The 18,138-nt window shown below is 54.4% G+C and overlaps 1 protein-coding gene across 8 annotated transcripts in view; it reads right to left on the bottom strand.

Annotated features, from left to right (window-relative positions):
* Positions 1–4,136, bottom strand: part of TACC1 (transforming acidic coiled-coil containing protein 1) — an 87,755-nt gene extending 83,619 nt beyond the window's left edge. For 2 of the 8 annotated variants that reach the window (XM_065584696.1, XM_065584699.1), the window contains exon 1: positions 3,819–4,094. The gene's annotated coding sequence lies outside the window, so the exon portion shown is untranslated. Of the gene's footprint in view, positions 1–1,173; positions 1,316–3,818 lie in introns of those variants that run through there. The other 6 variants (XM_065584706.1, XM_065584701.1, XM_065584702.1 and 3 more) reach the window with 6 other exon arrangements.
* Positions 4,137–18,138: the final 14,002 nt, after the last annotated feature.

The raw sequence follows: 18,138 nt of genomic DNA, 5'->3' as shown, positions 1-18,138 counted from the left end.
CACCTTGCCTCCCCAAGCAGAGTGAAGGCAGCTTGTTGGCTCCTGACCTCACTGCAGGGCTGGGGTACTCTATCCGGGCTTCAGTGATTTATCTCACAGATGTGCCTTCACCAGGCATCATGAGACAGGGAGTGCTGCCAAGCTGCAAGAAGTCAATATGTCCTAAGAAGTCTGTCCTGTCAAAACAGCCATCTGACCTTAAAGGGTGAATCCTCCCATAACACATACGGGCCATCAGCTGGCTCGCTCCTTCGTTAGATGGGCTGAGATGCAGTCGCTGTCAAATAGAGCCAACACTCACGCAGCATGTGTGCATTGGCAAATGAACCTCAGTGGTGTGGGAAGGGCCAGGCTGTTCTGTACTGGACGCTGAACGAGCAAAGGGGACATGCAGCCTGGGTGCCGCTGTCTCAGCCTGCATGTGGGCAGAGCTCCTTCGGGGTTCTCATTATGGGGCTCAGGGCTATTTCAGTCACATCTGCAGACACAATGCGCCGCTGGCAAAGGGGCCCCTCCACGCTACTGATAAACAAGTGCCCCCATCACTGTGCTACTGTCAGATACGGACACACACACACGTGTGCATTCACACACACACTTGCTTAGTTGACAATTATTTAGCTGTTCATGAAAAAATAGAGCTCTCGACACCGAGAATCTAAACACGGCGCGCTCTCATATCACCTCACCCGTCGGTAGATCTCAAAGCACTTGACAAATGCTAATTAAGCCTCCCAACCCCCATGAAGTAGGCCAGGATTATTGTCCCGTTTTTCAGATGGGGGAGGTGCAGACACAGCGAGGTGAGATGACTTGTCCACTCAATAACACCCCTCCCAGAGTCTGGAAATGAGCACAGGTCTGTGAGTCAGGACACCTGGGTTCATTTCCAGACTGTGGAAGGTATCACACGACCTATAATGTCCATGCACAGCAAACAAGCCCTTAGTGTTTCAGGCCCATCTGAAAGCATTTAAGGCTGGCTCCTGAGGCTGTGTAGTGCATGCCAGCAATCCAGTTTCCCAGAGGGAAGCGACTGGCTGTCCTTGGGATCATCAAGAGGCAGAAACACAGCAGGCGTGTCCTGCAGAGAAAGTTAGACAACATCCGACCTTGCTTACAAAGCAGCCAGACGCGGTGCCTGAGCACAGAGAGCACTGGGAATCTACTCACTCAAAGGGCCACGGAGGAATCCACTGCAGAGAGTCCCTGCTCCTTCCCGAGAAGTTCAGAACAGCTTCCTGCCGTCGGCCGCAGCCCCACAGCCCACGGGCACCCTCAGGACCCACGTGCGTGAGCCGGCCTGTAGTGGCTGCTGCCAGCAAAGAAACAGCTGGTAATAATTAGCCAGAAACTAATTCCATGTAAAGTTCTATGTGCCTGGAAAAAGAGCACACCAAGCCCTTGCCTTCTGCCCTGGGGCTCAGGTTTTATGTTTTGTTTCTGGGGAATATGACTAAGACTATGCCTGGCTGTCACATGGAGTCTGGCTTAAATGCCTCCTTGGAGCCTCCTGGTTCCACGTTGAATGCTACACAGGCTCCAAACCTGCTCCAAGCACAGCACTCGTGGGGGCTGACGGGACACCAGAGAGTGCTGCTGTAGAGGCCACAGGGTGCTTTACTGCTGCTAGGAGGCTCTGCCCTCCCAGCTGTCTCACACCCTACCTTGCCTATGGAAGAACATAAGAATGGCCCTACTGGGTCAGACCAAAGGTCCATCTAGCCCAATATCCTGTCTTCCAACAGTGGCCAATGCTAGGTGCCCCAGAGGGAATGAACAGACCAGGGAAACATCAAGTGATGCATCCCCTGTCATCCATTCCCAGCTTCTGGCAAACAGAGGTTAGGCACACCATCCATGCCCATCTTGGCTAATAGCAATTGATGGACCTACCCTCCATGAACTTATCTAATTCTTTTTTTGAACCCTTTATAGTCTTGGCCTTCACAACATCCTGTGGCAAGGAGTTCCACAGGTTGATTATGTGTTGTGTGAAGAAATACTTCCTTTCGTTTGTTTTAAACCTGCTGCCTATTCATTTCATTTGGTGACCCCAGTTCTTGTGTTAGGAGAAGGAGTAAATAACACTTCCTTATTTACTTTCTCCACACCAGTCATAATTTTATAGTCCTCTATCATATCCCCCCATATGGCTGCCGTTCCCATACCCCTAATCATTTTTGTTGTCCTTTTCTGAACCTTTTCCAATTCCAAAATATCTTTTTTGAAATGGGATGACCACATCTGCACACAGTATTCAAGATGTGGGCGTACCATGGATTTATATAAAGGCAACATGGGAACATGCAGCATTCCTGGCTACCTGCAGCAGCCTCTGAGAGAAGGGATACTGAGCCAGGGCCCCTATTTCTGCCAGAATTAGGCGCTGAGGGTTTCTAGGCAGAAGCTGAAAACATCACTAACTTTAAGGGGGACCTTTGTGTCTGGGGAAAGGTAACTGCCCCCTGACTTCCATGGGCAGAGACGCCCTGGCACATTGCCCTGCTTTTTGATTATCAGAAGTGCCTGTGTGATGTGAACACCAGTTTTCTTCCTTGCATGGACCAGCTGCTCCCCCTTAGCAATGCCAGCAACGTCATGATGAAGAACTTGGAGGGAGGATCCAGATAACTGCACAGACCCCAAGCAGTGAGGCTGGCTGAAAATCTGTCGCTGTGGCTCATGGCTAGTCTCCCATTGAGCCAGAAGGCCATAGAGAGGTTGTTGGTTGCCACAGGTGTCTTAGGGCTGTTGGGCCCAGTGCTATAAAAGGAGAGAGTTGAAGTGCTCTGTCAGAGACACTGACCTTTGGGAGAGATGTCCTGTCTGCCCATCTCTGACGGGTACACCCATCCCTAGTGCTAGCAGGGCCAGGCGGATGTTAAAATTCTCAGGGTTTACTTTGGGAAGAGTTAGGGATTGCTCCAGGGTTCCACCCCATTTCCTCCCTTCCTCGGGATCTTTGCGCAGGGCTGGGTGTGAGCGTGTGCTGAGCGCAGGATGTCTGCTGCATTGGCCTGCATGGCCCCTGCACTGCCAGCACCAGCTCACTACTGCACAGAGCACCCTGGGGGTCAGGAGCGTGATGGGTGCTGGAGAAAATCCAGCCAGCTCTGTTCTCCTTCAGGGAGAAAGGGAGGGGTCTGGGATCAGGGGCCGTTAGCTCGTGGGAATGTTACTGGATGCCCCAATCTCTGCCTGGCTAAGAATGGAAACTTTAGTTCTCTGACACTTGAAAGCAGCCCTCACTCATAGCCCTGGCTGCAGCTGCCTTGTGACAGCCCTGTGCAGCGTCTCTTCCCCGAAGCACCTTCCTACAGCACTCTTCCAGCTGCTCTCCCCCATCACCCCACCCGCAATCCATGCACCCAAGTTCCCAAGGCACTTCAAAGGAGTACCCAGGCGAGGAGTCTGTGGTGCAGGAGGGTCTGAGCAACTCTCTTCCGCCAGGAACTGGCAGTTCTAGGAGACCATTCCCCATTCTGAGGGGGAAAACACCCATTTCCAAGGGCAGCGGGACAATCCCCCTGCTGTGAGCAACATGAGCTCATGGATAAATAAAGCAATTCTCTGTCACAGCAGCTACCTCTCAGCCTTGTGATGGGGCCACAACCACCTCCCCTCCCAGTCAGGCCAGGCCCCATCCTGCTCATGCCGGAGTCAACAAGACCCATGCCACTGGTTTCCCTGGGAGCAAGACTACACCCCAGCTCTTCTCCTAGGAGTACGCAAAGGTGCAGGGAAAGTAACCCTGGCTGAAGCGTGAATTGCTGCCAGCCCCTTTCCCCCTCCGAGAGCTCCCTTTCCTTCCCTACCTTTCCAGCTGCAGGCTTCTCCCGGGTTTCTCTGGTGCTTCGGATCTCACTGCGCTACCTGCCCCTTGCTCCTTGGAAAGCAGCGAGCAAGCCCTGCACAGGGGAGGAACTGTGGGGAAGGAAGGGGACGGCCAGCAGCAGAGCGGGACAGACGGGGTGGGGGGGGTATCTTTCCGAAGGCTACGAGCTAAAAGGAAAAGGATGTTTTGTAATATTTGGCCAGCACTTTGCAGGCAGAGAGAGGAAATCAGCTGTGCCCTAGGGAGCGCAGAGGCAGACCGCTCTGGCCGAGGCTTACAGATCAGCAGCTCCCAAGCTTGTCTGCAATTGAGTCTCGCAGTTTAAAGTCCCGTCCAGACCTTGTACCTTACTCTCTCCCCCACCCTTTAATTATTTTTTTTAGCCGAGGCCCCGTTGGCGTCATGCCATAAAAATGTGCTCGTGGGGAACTTGGCAGGCAGGGCCTCTCCCCAAGAGAGAATTTCTCCTCTTACAGAAGAGACGTGTCACGTGTTCGCCCGCCTCTGGCTGTTGAGGGGAAATAAGGGGGCTTCTGTGAGGTCTTTCCTGAGTTTGTGCAGAGTTGCCTTGGTCCAGCACGGGTAGCAAAGCTGCAGGCCTGGCCCCTGCTGCCCCACCAATGGGCCTCACGGAGCGAGGGGGAGGGGGTCTGCTCAGCCTTTGGTCTCTCATCTGAGACTGACAGCAAAGGGGGTAGTGGATCTCTAGATTGGGGGCAAGGGGACCTGACATGATGAATCCCCAGGGTGAGCGGTTTGCGGTTGCTGATCCGTGCCAAATGTTGTGTCTGGCCTGCTGCCAGGCTCCTTGTGCCTGGAGGGCAAGGGGCTCTGTGGTGCAGAGGATTCACCCAGAAAGGAGGTAATTGGAGAGCTGGTATTGTTTGTCTGCTCCCTGCTCCCCTCCGCCAGCACATGACACAATCTGGTCCACCCCCACCTCCCCTCACTCAGTCCAGGGGCTCCAGACGCTGCCCCACCCACCCGTTGGCTTGACTCCCTGTCAATGATGAAGGCACCTGGACTCCCACCAGCCTGCAGCCCAGCATCAGGACAAGTTACCACAGAGATACGGGGCCAAGTTCAGACCTGGTGTCAGTGGTGGAGCTGATGGAACGGCACCAGCTCCTAGCAGGTCTGAACTTGGCCCGTTACTGTTAACCATGGTAGGGTTTGGAAGGGGCCTGGGACAGACGGAGGCAGGTACACTCCACAAGGGAGTCAGGATGACCCTGTCACTGCTTCTGTGCCTTGAGGCATCAGCTGGGAGGCTCGGGGAAGGACTCCCCACTAGGGTAACATATCCTACGCTGGCCCAATGAGTTATGGGTTGTTGTTATTACTACTTGGGGTAGCAGCAGCCACTGTCTGCCAGGCACTCTCCAAACATGACAGGACAGTCCCACGCGTAAGGCTGCAAGTTCCTTGGAAGCATCAAATAAGAGCTGCACAGCAGAGTACAGCCGAGCAGGACCTGCTGGCTACTCCGGTTCTGCTTCTCAGCTGGGAGACAAGTGGCAGGGAGCTAAGGGAACTGTTCTCCATGTTATGGCAGACGCGGACCTCAGCCAGGTCAGGACCCCCCTGGGCAGGGCACTGCTAGACAGACAGTAAGAGACCCTGCACTCTACATTGAAAAAAGAGCATGCTGGAGGTTTGCGTTTCTGAAGGGGAGGCATCAGGGTCCTCCGAACACTGCCCAGGGCCCGCCCTTTTGGGGCACGTCTGCACTAGGAAAAAGGTGTGTTCTAAACTGACATTTGGTCAAATCCTAGTGAACACAAGGCAGTGTGTGGTTCTCCCAAGAGTTCGCAGGTCGAGGTAAAGTCTACATGGGAGCCTAGGCTTATTTGGAGCTGAGAACTCATGGGAATAACCACAACCTGCTTTGAGTGCACCAGGATTTTACCTGGTGTTAGTTACATGTTCACTACCAGGAGGATAGAGCCTTATATCCTAGTGAAGACGAGGCCTGGCTAGATTCTTGCGCAGCTGAGGGGATGACTTGCTCTGCTTGCTCTTCTGAGGTTTTCCCACAAGATGGCAGCATTATTATTCCAAAAGGTATCCCTGACCGAATACTGGCCCGTTTCCACCAGGGGAGGGCTGAGTTCTGAACAGCCCTTTAAGATCTCCCAGTTCGATGGGGCTGGGCTGGCTCCGCATCCGCGTCCAGTCACTCTGCCCGAATTTTGGAATTAACTCTCGCTCTCCCATAGTTCCAGGGCCCTGTGCAGGGATCTCCTGCTGGTGGAACTGGCATTTCCTGGACCTAGACCAACACTACAGATATTTAGCCGTAAAATAAAATCCCCAAGCCAGAGCCGGAGCCCCAAAAGAACCAATTAAAAACGAGTGCCCTGGGCCGTCAGCTCTTTCTGTGATGGTGCTGCGGGATGGCTTGGCTTCCACACTCATTGTCCCCTTTGCACTGTTAGCCTATTGTTGTTATTTGTCTTGTGGCAGTACCTGGGAACCTCAGTCAAGGAGCAGGGCCCCCTTGTGCTGAGCACAGAACAACAGAATGTAACAAATAAACAGTCCCAGACACAATATTGCCAGCCCCAAATGTGAAAAAAAATCATGGGTCAGCCCTCCCCACCCCATGAGATTGGCTTAAAAATCATGAGATTTCAAAAATCATCATCATCATGGCTGGGCTCTTATTTCCCGTTATTGATTGTGGATCGGGTGGACTGGAGCCACATGCTCGTCTCCGTAACCACAGGCTAGAAATGTCCTTAATTTTTGAATGAAAGTGGAGAGTCTCATGTAGTCACAGACTCCAGCAAGTGCAGCTCAAAGGAAGACCCACATATTGTGACACTCAGCCAAGCCACACCTACCTAGTAGCGGCTGGGGGTCCGGAGGCAGGGGGGGCTGCCCGAAGCCGGTAGCGCTGGCTCGGGCAGCTCGGCTCTTAAAGTCTGAGAGGGGAGGAGCGGAGCAGAGCAGCCGTGGGAGGGGAAGTGCCCGGCTGGCATTTTCCCGGACATGTTTGGCTTTTCGCCAATTCCCCCCGGACGGGCGTTTGATTGCCGAAAAGCAGGACATGTCTGGGAAAAACCGGACGTATGGTAACCCTAGTCAGCAGGGGCTGCCGATCCGTCCCATTCATCAGGGCTGCCATCCTGCGGCTTCAGCATTAGTGGCTGGGGTGACTTGGGGAAAGGTCTCAACCTCCCCACATCCTACTTCACTGCTGCCAGAATCCCTCCTGCCCCCCCGCTACAGTCCCCTCCCTACCCAACCTGGGTGGGGCTGGAGGAGAGGGGTCTGAGAACTTGAGCTGTGGATTGGAGGTGGAACAGCTGTCAGGGGCACTGACGGGGAAGTGGCAGGAACTCCCCGTACAAGGAGGGGGGTTGCCACTGGAGGTCACTAGGAAGGACAACAAGACTCCATCCTGGGGGTCAGGAGGGGGAATCCATCCCTCAGAGGTGGGCAGGGGCTGGGTGGAAATGCTGCTGGTTCCAGGGGCCGTTAATCCCCCCTGATTCCTCGGAGGCGTCTGAGTCTCAGACAGGTTCTCGTTCCCTTGCAGCAGGAGGACGTCACGGCCAATGTGATGCGCCAGCTCCGTATCATGCGGCACTTGCGCCAGGTGCCCGAGGCGCTGCAGGGCCTGTGCCTCTGAGGCCACCAGCAACTCCCGCTCTCTGCTGCAGGTACTGCTCTGGCTCTCTGTAAATGGGGAGCTAGTGGAAGGGGAAATGGAGCCCCCTGGCACTCACAGAAACCCTCTCCCCTCTCTGTGGAGCAGGGTCCTTTCCTCTGCCCCCAAATTCCTTCATCTGGGACAGGAGCTCTTTCCCTCACACCCATTCCCCTCCCCCGTTTCCTTGATCTACCACCATCCCATTCCCCCTGCGCCCAGGCAGAGCTCTGCTTGCCCCATATGGTGCAGAAAGGCCTGTGATATGCAGGGGGTCAGATTAGATGCTCTAACGGTCTCTTCTGCCCATAAAGTCTACTCATTTCTGAGAAACCGAGTGTAGCATTGGGAGCAGCCTCTGCTGTTTTACTGTCTAGCCGGCTTGCTTCCTAGAATGAACACTCATTGAGCGGGGTGATCCACAGAGAGTAGCTCTAACCTCCAAAGGGTCTGGCCTGCGGCAGAACATTAGCACTGCAGGGGAGGGGTGGGTGTGACAGTGACATCACAAAGGCCTCTAGTAGGACCTCAGCCTATTGGTCAAAGGTGCTTGGGAGGTGGTGACCTCACAGAGAGATGCTGACATCAGCCAGGCAGGACAGGGGCGCAGGGCCAGGGAAACCTCTGAGTCCCCTGTAGCTTTCCTTCAGCAAGTCTCCTTCTCGAGGTCTCTCTTTGAGGGCTGAGGGAGTATTAGGGGTCATGTACGTGAGCGCCAGGAGGAACCTCTTTTGAGTTTTCTCCTTTCTTTTTCCTGATTTTACTAGAAAACAGACGTCCCTGTTTAGAAGGTCAGAGCCTCCAAGAGGTTTGGAACCTGTTCAGTCTGATCCATCTGTTCCACAAGTTCTTCAGTCCAATCCACTTCCCTATCTAATTTCCTTAATTTTTTAAAGTTAGCCCTTTTGAAAAAAAAAACCCTAGTCACAGATCTATTTTTGTTTACCCTTCCATTTAGTTTAAACTGAATTAGCTCATGATCGCTCAAACCAAGGCTGTCCCCTACAACCATTTCTTCTAAGAGATCCTCACTACTCACCAAAACCAAATCTAAAATGGCATCCCCTCTTGTTGGTTCAGCAACTACTTGTTGAAGGAATCCATCAGCTATCACATCTAGGAAAATCTGAGCCCTATTATATTACTAGCACTTGTCCTCCAGTCTATATCTGGGAAGTTAAAGTCTCCCATGATCACACAATTCCCATTAGTATTTACTTCATTAAAAACATTGAAGAGGTCTCTATCCCTATCCAAATCAGACTCTTGTTCTAACAGACAGCAACCCCCCCCCCCCCGCCCGAAAGGCAGAGATAGAGCCCAGGAATCGAGATGGTGGGGAAATTTCATTGAAACCGTTTCTGACCGAAAATCCTATTCAAACTAAACCAGTTTGTTTCTTGAAATCATAACAAGTGGCAAGGAAATTCTTTGTCACAATGTGTTAACTTGTCTCGTTGCATCAAAGAGGAGACCCTTAGATCTCAAAAATTAGATAAGATGCTTCAGTCTGAGCTGAGTAGTTGCTGCTCTTAACAATTGCAAAATAATACAATACAAATAAAATAAACTATTTCAGCCATTCTATTATGTCCTAATCTGATCTGAGTAAACATGATAGGACACCTCATCTTATGCACTGCTCCTAGTGACACTCTCCAATAGACCCAGCAGTCCTTATTTCCAGGCCCCTTCACTAACCACTGCTGCACACTCCCTCCCACAGCTGGCAATTACAACCAGGCCCTCATGTCCGGTCCCCCTGCTTTGAGAGGGAGTGTGCTCCGCTGGAGTGATTGGAGCAGGGAACTGGGAGTCAGGACTCCTGGGTTCCATTGCTGGTTTCCTATTGACCTGTGGGACTTGGGGTAAGTTGCTGCCCCCTCTAGGCTCTGTCCCCAGCAGTCAAATGGGGATTTCATACTTTCCCACTATTGGAAAGTGCTGGGAGAATCCCCCAGCAAAAGCTGCTCTGACAATGCTAAGCAGCATCTGTTTGCTTGTGAGAATGTCCTATGGGACTGTGTCAAAAGCCTTATTAACACCAAGATAGATCACATCTACTGTTTACCCACCTCCACTAGGCCCCTAACCCTGCCAAAGAAGGAGCTAGGATTGGTCTGAAATGATTTGTTCTTGACAAGTCCATGCTCACTAGTCCTAAGAACCAAATTGTCCTGCAGGTGCTGACAAACTGATTGTTTAATAAGCAGAGGCTGCTCCCAATGCTACACTCGGTTTCTCAGAAATGAGTAGACTTTATGGGCAGCAGAGACAGTTAGAGCATCTAATCTGACCCCCTATCACAGGCCTCCTGTCTACCACAATAGCTACTTTTGGGGCAAACACATTCCGGAAAGGCATCTAGTCTTTATTAAATGACATCAAGAGATGGAGAATCCACCACTTTCCTTGGTAGCTTCTTCCTGTGGTCAATCATCCTCGATGTTGAATATTTGTGCCTTATTTGTCATAGGAATTTGTCTCTTTTCACCTTCCAGCCATTGGGTCTTGTTCTGCCTTTCTCTGCTCGATTAAAGAGCCCTTTAATACCCAATATTTTCTCTCCATTAAGGCATTTCAACACTTCAGTGAAGTCATCTTTCAATCTTCTTTTGATAAGCTAAACAGGTTGAGCTCTTTCAATAGCTCACTAGAAGGCATTTTTCTCCAGCCCTCAGAACATTTCATGGCTCTTTGCTGCCCCAGCTCCAATTTCTAGGACCATCTTTTTCAAAGGAGGACACCAAGACTGGAGGCAGTATTCCAATAGCAGTCTCGCTGCTGCTGTGTCACCTCCCTATCCTACTCACGGCTCTGCTCCTACGTCTAATGATGGCTTTAGCCCTGTTCACCACAGCATCGCACTGGGAGCTCATGTTGAGTGGCTTCTCCACTCTGGCCCCTAAATCCTTTTCAGAGTCACTGCTTTCCTGGATACACATCCCCATTCTGGAGGTGTGGCCGGCGTGCCTTGTGGCTACGTATAGGAGCTTGCATTGGGCTCTGCTCAAACTTGTTTTCTTTGAATGGGTCCAGCTGGCCGAATGAGCCAGATCGCTCTGTATCACTGCCCTCTCCCCATCAGGAATTACCACTCTGCCTGTATTTTGTCACCCCCCAATCTTATCCGCAGTGATTGTATGTTTTCTCCCAATTCATTGCTAACAATTATTTTAAAAAATTAGTCCTTGAGAGCTTCTTCAGACCCTTAGTACCCAGGACCTGCTCCCCACATCACAGTGAGAAATGCTGTCCAGCCCTGCTGGTACATACGGGATAAGCAGAGAACAAACACACTTTAGGAGCTGTGTTGTCCATAGGCTCTGTACAACATGTGGGGGTCAGCAGATTACAAATGCACGACAGACCTGTAGTGTAGACAGGTCCCAACTGTGTCTCGGTTCCCCACCCTGCTCTAAGTTTAGTCACAGCCGCCATGTCTTTTCTGCCATGTCCCTTAACCCCACGTCACTGCAGAAGAGAGATTTTCTGGTAGCCAGCTGGCTCTCCTGCATGTGGATTTCGTTCCAAAAGACGTGCTCTGGCTCAGTCCCATGCTATGGTTGGCTGAAGGAACCACTAGGCCCTGAATTGTACAGGAGGGGCGACTAGATGCACATAATGGTCCTTTCCGACCTGAACCTCTATCAATCGCTACATTTTCTGCTGCTAGGAAGAGAACTCTGGACCTATTTTCTCTCATTCACTTTCAGTCGGAATAATTTCAATCCAGGCCAAAGGATTTCCTCTTCCATTGTGTCTTCAGCACCTTTGCGAGCAAAGAGTTACTGTTACCCACAGGTTACCAGTTTCAACCTGTCCCTGGGTGAGATGGCCAGGAAAGGGGTTGGAGCTCAACTGCACCTGGCCCAGGTGATACAGCTCCCTAGGGTGAAGGGAATAAGTGTGGGGGTCACGTGACAAGACGCAGCCTGTGACTAGGACCCAAGCCTGCTGAGAGATAGAAGGGCAGCCTGTGCTCAGCCAGGAGAGAGACCCCAAGGGAAGCAGGCATGGGAGGGGCTTGGAGCGTCCTTTAAAGGTCAGGGACAAGCTGGGAAGGGGCCAGGCTGAGCACTAAGGACAAGGCCCTAGGAGGGAAAGACAGGGCAGTTTAGGAGATGGGGCAGATAGTCCAGTTGGTTTCGGCTCCCAGGACCAGACACCCAGAGGTGAAGGTGATTGTCGGGGCTTCTGTCCTTCTTCCCCAGTGTAGATTTGATAGTGGAGAAGACTGATGCCGTAAGGGGGAAGTGAGTTACCCCAAGGTCACCCAGTGAGTTTATATCACAAATGCATACTCGGAAGGATCCAATAGAAACATGGATTTTCCAGTCTCTTCTTTCCAGGAGTCCCCAGGGCTAAGGTAAAACCCCTCTGCCCCTCCCCATTCTGCTCACCTCCAAGATGTGCTGGAGTTTGTCTGTGCTGCGGGGTGCTGTCAGCAGGATCGAGAGCTCGTCATCCATGTTCTCTGGGCAGGCCTTGCTCAGAGCCTGCCAGCGGAGGAAGACCAGGGGTCAGGATTATGGAACCTGGGGTGACACCTGCCAGGATGACAGCAGGCTCTGTAGTCCTTGCCCAGAGCAGCTCTCTGCAGAGAGTCTGGTGCACAGCAGTGTAGGGAACAGCCAAGCTGCTAGGGATGGGAGCTGGGCTTCCTGGCAGAGTCCAGCACCCAAAGCCCAGCATCTGCAAGGAAGGGATTCCCCACAGAGGGGCAACACCATCTCCCACACACAGGGAGTCTCCCCCTGACACTTGATTCATCCTATGGCCTGTTCCCATCTCTGCCCACCACACTCCCAACTCAGCAGCTCCAGCTACCGAAGGGAGCACGAAGCAGAGGCCTTCCTGCTCCTGGGACAGAGGAGTAGGTTGATGATCTACCTGGATGTGAGCGTTGGCCTTCCCCATGCCCAGGGTCTAGACTCCATTCAGAGCATCGCACCGGAATTGCGATTCCTATTCTGGATCTAGTGGCAGCTTCAGTTTGCTGGCAGGAGACTGTACATGAGACCTTGCAGTTGCGGGGGTGACACAGGCACTAACATGTGCATGGGAGTTTGAGCAACAGGGCAGAGGCCTGTGTGGGGCAAGGAGGGCAGGGATTTGGGAAGCAAGAGCAGAGGATCAAACCCTTTCTTAATGTGGGTCGGGATGATCCCCATTTCAAAGATAGAGAAAGTGAGGCACCAGGTGGGAGAGTGACCTGGCCAGGATCACGTTACCGCTCAGTGGCAGGACTGCAAACAACCCATTCCCTGATCTCCTCACTGGACGCTGCTGCCCCTCCTGTATAACCCCTCCAGCCATCCTCGCCCACAGGCCATCCCCACCACTCTCCAATACCAGGCTGTTTCCACAATGGAAGCAGGCTTGTAACAGAGTTCACTCACCGATAGGTGCCCCTTCCTTCAAGGCCTGGGGTCACAGATTTCTTGGGCTAGCACGCCCGCCAGCAGGTTTCTGGCTGGGAACTCAGCCCTTCGGCCAGGCGACCATCTTTTAGTCCCACTCCTTCCTGGGTCTCGCTCATCCCAAACGAAAAGTCAAAAAATGTCTGTAACTGAAACAAGATCCTCTGTCCCTTGGGGGCTTTTCCTCAGCCTGACTTTGGCTTGGCCTGCCCTTGCTGGCCTTGGTAGCCCTTCCTATGGCCCTGTACATCCCCTTCCTTAGAGACCGTGGGAGAACCAGTCCTACCCTGGATTCTAGGTTCTGCCCCAAGGCCTTGTACCGAACAGCTAGGCCTGCTCCTGTACCTTTGTTGCGGTTTCCCCTGGTTTCCCCTCAGCTGGAGCTCACTCTGTAATCCATTTGGCCTAGCTCCAGGCTTTATAGCCCACAGGCCAAGCCCCCCGTTATATACCCTCCTCCTTAGAGCCTGGCCCACGCGGGGGCAAGTTCTATTCTTCTCCAAGCTTCATCCCTCCTCATCTCATCGCCGTCACCGGCTGCGCGCTTGTACAGCTTGTACATGGCAACCCCCCCACCCCCCGAAAGGCAGAGATAGAGCCCAGGAATCGAGATGGTGGGGAAATTTCAATGAAACCGTTTCTGACCGAAAATCCTATTCAAACGGGGGCAAGTTCTAGTCTTCTCCAAGCTTCATCCCTCCTCATCTCATCGCCGTCACCGGCTGCGCGCTTGTACAGCCTGTGCGCAGTGTCTGCAGCTCCACTGCCAGCTCGCTCGGGGCAAACCTTCTCTTCTGCAGTATCCCGACGCTCTTCCTGCAGCCACTCAGTCTCATGAACAGCTGCTTGGAGAGCCTGTTCTGAAGCCTTTAGCGTCTTCTGTTGCCTTTTTGCTACTGCCGCTGCATATGCCAAAACCTTTTCGGTCAGGGTCTGAGAACCCACCATGGACTGCTCCACCCTTGTGCTTGTCCCTCCTCCAGTCTGCTTCATCTCTGGGCCAATCATTTCGTCCTTCATCTCCCTGCAGCACCCGACAGGGTGTGTTGGTGGAGGGTCTGCAAGGTCCATGGCCACCCCAGCCACCTCCACCTTGCCTGCCTCATGGGGGTTTGTGTCAGAGGACACCTTCTCCTTTCTTTCTAACTTCTTAGGGCCCTGGCCCCTCGTTCAGCCACTCAGCAATTTCCTAAGCAGGCCGTGTCTTTTGATATGGCCTGCTTCTCTGCCCCCAAAACAAAGAACTCTTGCTCCCATCTTGGCATTAGGCCACGTTTGTACACTTTCTCATGCCCTTCTCCCTGGGCTAACCTTCTCAGCACAGCCCAGGCATGCTCTCCTTCTCTGCTCTTTTTGTTCATGGGCATAGCAGACCCTGGGTTGATTTCCCTTTGCAGGATCTCTCACAGGTATTGCTGCTGCTGCGTCTGTAGCTCCACCTGCACTTCCTTCTGCGTCTGTTGGTTTTCTAGGAGCTGCTGGAGAAACCCCTAGATCTGCTTTGGCTGCTTAACCAGTCCCTGGAACTGAAGTGGGAAATCCAGCGACCAGCTTGGTCCCTTGATACACCTGCTTGGGGGAGGGATAGCTCAGTGGTTTGAGCATTGGCCTGCTAAACCCGGGGTTGTGAGCTCAATCCTTGAGGGGGCCATTTAGGGATCAGGGCAAAAAACTGTCTGGGGATTGGTCCTGCTTTGAGCAGGGGGTTGGACGAGATGACCTCCGGAGGTCCCTTCCAACCCTGATATTCTATGATTCCTTCAGCAACCAAGACTTCCCTCTCGGATCACAGGGGGAATTCAATCCTGCCAACTATGCCAATCATAAATGAATCTACTCATCGTTAGGTGCCCCCCGGCAGCCAGGCATGGCATCACAGCCCTCTCGCTGGGCTAGCGTCCCCCATCCATGCTCGCTCCAGCACCACGGCAGTTTCTCTGCCTGGTAACTCCGGCCAGGTCACCACCTTTAGTCCACCCTTCTGGGGCCCAGCTTGCCTCACACTAAAAGTCCAAAGAGGTCTTTCCACAGACAGAAGTCCTTCTGCCATCGCTGGGGCACTTGCTCAGCCTGTAGCCCCCTTGCTGGGCTTGGGAACCCTCTCCAGGTGCGTGTACGCCGCCTCCTCTGGGGCCGGTAGGGGAACCCAGTCCCACCCTGACATTGATAGCAGCTCAGGGCCCTGGACCCAACAGCTAGGTCTGCACCTTTCTCTTTGCTGCACTTTTCCAACCTCTCTTCTCAAGTTCCCCTCCAGGCTTTCCTTGCTGCTCTGAACTTCCTACCTCGTTCTCAATCCTGTTGCTACCCCAGCTGGGGTGTATCACCACTGAAGTCTGGCTCTTTAGGGGGGCGGATATGGTGCCTCTCAGTTCGGGCTCATTCTGTAATCAGCTTTCTGTGAGTGCCAGGGGGCTCCATTTCCCCTTCCACTAGCTCCCCATTTACAGAGAGCCAGAGCAGTACCTGCAGCAGGGAGCGGGAGTTGCTGGTGGCCTCAGAGGCACAGGCCCTGCAGCGCCTCGGGCACCTGGCGCAAGTGCCGCATGATACGGAGCTGGCGCATCACATTGGCCGTGACGTCCTCCTGCTGCAAGGGAACGAGAACCTGTCTGAGACTCAGATGCCTCCGAGGAATCAGGGGGGATTAACGGCCCCTGGAACCAGCAGCATTTCCACCCAGCCCCTGCCCACCTCTGAGGGATGGATTCCCCCTCCTGACCCCCAGGATGGAGTCTTGTTGTCCTTCCTAGTGACCTCCAGTGGCAACCCCCCTCCTTGTACGGGGAGCTCCTGCCACCTCCCCCTCAGTGCCCCTGACAGCTGTTCCACCTCCAATCCACAGCTCAAGTTCTCAGACCCCTCTCCTCCAGCCCCACCCAGGTTGGGTAGGGAGGGGACTGTAGCGGGGGGGCAGGAAGGATTCTGGCAGCAGTGAAGTGGGATGTGGGGAGGTTGAGACCTTTCCCCAAGTCACCCCAGCCACTAATGCTGAAGCCGCAGGATGGCAGCCCTGGTGAATGGGACGGATCGGCAGCCCCTGCTGACTGAATCCTCCTGTTCTCTCCAGTAGGGCCGGCTTTAGGAAGGGCGGGGCCCAATTCGAACATTTTTGGTGGGGCCCCGGCAGGGATGACTAACAAAAAAAATAATGTAAAAAAAAAGCCTTTCATTTCTTCCATGTATTATTTACTTTCCATAACTATATAAATAATAAAATTATTCTGTACATTGCATCATATATGCTGTTGATCGGTTATTTTAGGGTTACCATTCGTCCGGATTTACCCGGACATGTCCTCCTTTTTCTGCTAAAAATAGCGTCCGGGGGGAATTTGTAAAGCACTCACAATGTCCGGGATTTCCCCCTCCCGCAGCAGAGCAGAGCGAGCGGCTGGGAGGGCTGCAGGAAAGTCCCGGGCTGGACTCTGGAGCAGCTTCCTCCTCCCTGCATTCTGAGCCTGCAGCTCCTCCTCCTGCAGCCCGGTCCAGCAGCACTGTGCAGGGCCAGGGACCGGGTTTTGTTGTGCTGGGGAGCTCAGCCACGTGTCCGGCTGGCACAGAGCCCAACACCCTGTTCTGAGCAGGGAGGTTCTGGGGCCAGGGAGGTTCTGGAGGGGGCAGTCAAGAAACGGGGGGGGGGCTTTTTGGGGGGAGTGGAGAAAGTTTTGGGTAGTCAGGGTACAGGTAGGGGGTAGGGTCCTGGGGGGCAGTTGGGGGGGGGTCTTAGGAGGGGGCAGTTAGGGGACAAGGAACAGGGAGTCTTAGGTAGGGGGTGGGGTTCTGGACGGCAGTTAGGAGCAGGGGTCCCAGGAGGGGGCAGTCAGGGGACAAGGAGCGGGGGGGTAGGGGGCTGGGAGTTCTGGTGGGGAGCTGTCAGGGGGCAGGGGTGGGGAGAGGGATTGGAGCAGTCAGGGGACAGGGAGCAGAGGGGTTTAGATGGGTTGGGAGTTCTGGGGGGGGCTGTCAGGGGGTGGGGAGTGGTTGGATGGGGCGTGGGAGTCCCAGGGGTCTGTCTGGGGGTGGGGGTGTGGATAAGGGTTGGGGCAGTCAGGGGACAAGAGGCAAGGAGGCTTAGATAGGGAGTGGAGTCCTGGGGGGCAGTTAGGGGCAGGGGTCCCAGGAGGGGGCAGTCAGGGGACAAGGAACGGGGGGAGGGTTGGGGGTTCTGGGAGGGCGGGAAGTGGGAGGGGCAGGGGCGGGGCTAGGGCGGGGCTCCTCCCGTCCTCTTTTTTGCTTGTTGAAATATGGTAACCCTATTATTAATGAGCTCCGTTTCACGTGTCTGGGTCGCCGCCACTCCCTGGGGGTGTGCTAGGGTGACCAGATGTCCTGATTTTATAGGGACAGTCCCGATTTTTGGGTCTTTTTCTTATAGGATCCTATTATCCCCCACCCCCTGTCCCGATTTTTCACACTTGCTGTCTGGTCACCCTAGTGGTGTGCACATGTGTGGGTCCCAGCTGCTCCCTGCCCCCCTCATTGAAGCAGGTGTGCAGGGTTACTGTCCTGGGAACTGCAGGGCACCAGTGGACATGGGGCTGGCTGGAGGCAGGGCAGGGGCTCACTGGAGGTAGGGTCTGGCTGCAGGCAGGGCAAGGGGTGCGGGGCTGGCTGGAGACAGGGGTGTGTGGGGCTGGCTGGCTTTGGGCAGGGCCGCAGGGGGGTGCGGCAGGGGTTGCCTGGAGACAGGGCAGGGGGTGCGGCAGAGGCTGGCTGTGGGCAGGGGGTGCAGGGCTGGCTGCAGGCAGGGCAGGGGGGCAGGGCTGGTGCGGGCAGAACAGGGGGGGCGGGGCTGGAGGTAGGGCAGGGGTGCAGCAGGGGCTGGCTGCGGACAGGGGGTGCAGGGCTGGCTGGAGACGGGGCTGGCTGCGGGCAGGGCAGGGGGTGCGGGCTGGTGCGGGGATGGGGTGCAGCAGAGGCAGCTGGAGCCCCGGCCCTTTAAATAGCCCCCGAGCCCCCCGCTATCCCAGGGCTCTGGGGGCTATTTAAAGGGCCTAGGGCTCCCCTGCTTCTACCGCCCCGGCCCTTTAAATAGCCGCGGGAGCTCTGGGGAAGCAGTGGGGCTCCAGTGGCTATTTAAAGGGCCGGGTTGGTAGAGGCAGCGGGAGCCCCGGACTTTTTAAATAGCCCCCAGAGCCCCGCAGCCCTACCCCAGGGCTCCAGCAGTGGGGGTCTGGTGGCAACTTAAAGGGCCTGGGGCTCCGGCCCCTGCTGGGAGC

This window comes from Chrysemys picta, chromosome 2 (genome assembly GCF_011386835.1).
Source record: "Chrysemys picta bellii isolate R12L10 chromosome 2, ASM1138683v2, whole genome shotgun sequence".
NCBI lineage: Eukaryota > Metazoa > Chordata > Testudines > Emydidae > Chrysemys > Chrysemys picta.
The sequence above is the reverse complement of the archived record's forward strand: the minus strand, read 5'-3'. Positions and strand labels throughout refer to the sequence as shown.